Source organism: Pseudophryne corroboree, chromosome 3 (genome assembly GCF_028390025.1).
Source record: "Pseudophryne corroboree isolate aPseCor3 chromosome 3, aPseCor3.hap2, whole genome shotgun sequence".
NCBI lineage: Eukaryota > Metazoa > Chordata > Amphibia > Anura > Myobatrachidae > Pseudophryne > Pseudophryne corroboree.
Genome location: NC_086446.1, coordinates 240,777,244 through 240,780,268, shown reverse-complemented (window position 1 = coordinate 240,780,268; position 3,025 = coordinate 240,777,244). Strand labels below are relative to the sequence as shown.

Here is a 3,025-nt window from a genome sequence, read left to right as displayed (position 1 = left end):
GGAATAACCAGAACAGCAAAGCTGACTAACAATGCCACCAATGATAAATCACAGAATACTAAAGCAATAGCAAAGTAACATTATAAAAAGGGATGGGAACTGCAGCTTTGGAAAACTATACACACAGGAATTCTGTAATGTCCAGTAGTTTAGGGAAACTCAGAACAGAGTAACATGTAGGACAAGTCAGAATGGAGAAGGTACTGGAATCTCTTTACCACACGAACACTGGCTGAAGCAGGGCAAAGCACAGTTGAATACAAATGCTTGCACAAGGTTAAGGTTACCCGCTGGGTTAGCGAACGCCAGAGGAATATGGGCAGTCAGGAAACAGGAAAGGTCATTAATTGCCGGAGGCAGACAGGAAAAGCCAGGAAATGGACCAGATTGGGAATTGCCAGTAGACTTAGTCTGAGGCAGCAGAGGTCATGCACAGATTCACATATTACCAGAGACTGTGCCAGAGTGATGCGGTCAATTTACCTACAATCAAAATCCCGACAGTCAAAATCCCGACAACCATTGACTGACTGTCAAAATCCTGACAAGGTCAAAATCCCGACATGGTGTAAATACAGACATTTAAAATACTGACAAGCTCAAAATACTGACATTTAAAATGTCGACAGTTCAAAAAGTCGACATGAGTTTTTCATGATTTTTTTAATTGAAACCAACTTGTTCATAGTTTACTATCCCAGTGGACCTAGAGGGTGAATATAATACTGTGCCTGAAGCATGGCGAGCACAGCGAGCCATGCGAGGGGACGCGGTACACTTATACGGTGTCCATGTCAACCTATGTCGACATACACATCAAAAAACAATGAAAAACTTTTGTTGACTTTTTGACCTGTCGACATTTTAAATGTTGGTATTTTCACCTTGTTAGTATTTTGACCTTGTCGGGATTTTGACCGTCGGTCAATTGTTGTTGGGATTTTGATTGTAGGTATTTCATACTGATCCCATGCCAGAACAGTATCAGCAGGAACAAACAGCTAGTATGAGGAAAGGGGATGAAGTAAAAATGCCGGCTGTCAGGATCCCGCCATTCAGGATACTGATGCCAAAAATACGACAGCCGACAATACCGCCAGCTGGAATCCCAGCGCACCAGGGCTATTCCCACTCTTGGGTGTCTATCACACCCATGGATCGGGAATAGATCTTGTGGTGAGCCACCAAGCCCGCAGCGTGGCGACCGCAGCAAGCCCTCATGGGGACTTTTAGCGCTCGCGCCGCTGCAGGCACTCTCTCGGCCGGGATGCTGCTGGAGGAATGCTGCTGTCGGAATATTGACAATCAGCATCCTGTCTGCCGGTATTACATATGTAATCCCTGGAAAGAGACCTTGTACTGTGGCAACACCAGAGTTGAACCACAGGCAGTAGGCACATGAATTCTGGTGCAAGCTAATCCAATCAGGGCTTCGAGACCTTCATGCAATAACCAGAACCTTGCATAGGAGTATGCAGTGTGACACTATATCATACCTGCCCACTTTTTGTACCTCACTTCAGGGAAATGTGGAAGCTAGGTATTAAAAGAAGAGGGTTGTAATCAAGTGGGAATAGTAGGGTGTATAATGACATTAATTTCATTATTCATTATCAGTGTTTACTGTGTTGTGGGTGTAGCTTGAATACATAATTTGCATAATCATTCATGTCCCCACCCACCTGTCATAGACGTTTACCTGGGGAAATTGCCTGCTGTTGCAGTACTCCAGGAGATCTCACCATAAATGATCAGGTTAGTGCTAAGTAGTTAGGACAGGTTATAGTTTGGCACTGTTTTAAAAAGTTCCAATAATAAATAATTTGGAATAGACCAGGATTCATAAATGTTCTCATTGTGTCTGATTTTTACTCTTTATAACATTTTTTTTAACATATTCTCTATATATTAAATAGGGCATGAAAAATGCATTAAATCTGACTGTACATGAATGAACCAAAGAACCACGATTGGGCCTATAATTTACACTGAAGTACAATATCTCTTTTATTGTTTAATCGCTTCTCGGCCTTTTGGCTAAGATCAAGTGTAGTATCTGTTCTTATCAGTGGAGAAAAACCGGGCCGGTTATCCCTACTTCATGGGGAGTAGCAAACCCCATGTTGTATAGGGAACGGCCTGGTGAAGTATCTACGGTAGAGAAACATGGGGTGGAGTACCTGTTCTTACACTAGGAGCGTGAGAGGTTCCTAGATGTGGAATGGAGAAACATCCTGTGGAGTACCGTGCCGGGGTGTGGCAGGCCCCTGGTCGAGAGCGGAGAAAAGCTGGGCGTACCCCTACTTCGTAAGATCTAACAGTACCTTACGTTGGATCGGGAACAGCCTGGCCCAGTATCTGCTCTCGTACTGGGGGTTGACCTTGGCATAGAGCAGGTATGAAGCTTGGTCTGGCTGAGAGGCCAGGAGCGGCTTAGAAGCCTGAGGTGACATGTGCCCTTGGGGTGAAAACCCCAAGGGTGCCTTAATTTGCACTGGTCCTTAAGCCTATGCACTTTGAGAGCACTTGCACAGTCACTTCCCCCAACTTCTGGCGCACCACATCCTTTGCCCTGGCCTTTTGGCTAGGGCAAGGATAATTTTTTACCCCCCCCCCGGCCTTTTGGCTGGGGCTTATTTATTTATTTATGCCCACATTTGAGTTTTTGCACTTGCACCCGCACCTGCACAAACTATAGCACTTATATTCGTTTTTTGTAGTGTGTAGTGTGTCACGTTCACGTTTTTCGTTTGGGGTTAAGGTGAGACCCTTATGGGCCGCCCTCTCCTCTAAAGTTGCTGAGGTCCTCTCCACGGGGGGAGGACCAGACGCAGAAATCGGTCCCCAGGGGGACGCTTCGGCTAACCCTGGGGACACCCGAGGGTTCCCCTGCGCTTTGGCAAAGGGGGACCCACAGTCCTTTTTTTCCCTCAGGGCCTTTTGGCTCTGAGGGTTAGAGGAGTAACGGGGCCCTTCTCCTTTGGGAGAGGGTCCAAGTACCTATGCCCCCAGCACGTTTGGTCAC

At 46.1% G+C, this 3,025-nt stretch overlaps 1 pseudogene; it reads left to right on the top strand.

Moving 5' to 3' along the window:
* Positions 1-2,017: 2,017 nt before the first annotated feature.
* LOC134899794 (U2 spliceosomal RNA) lies at positions 2,018-2,122 on the top strand (annotated as a pseudogene).
* Positions 2,123-3,025: the final 903 nt, after the last annotated feature.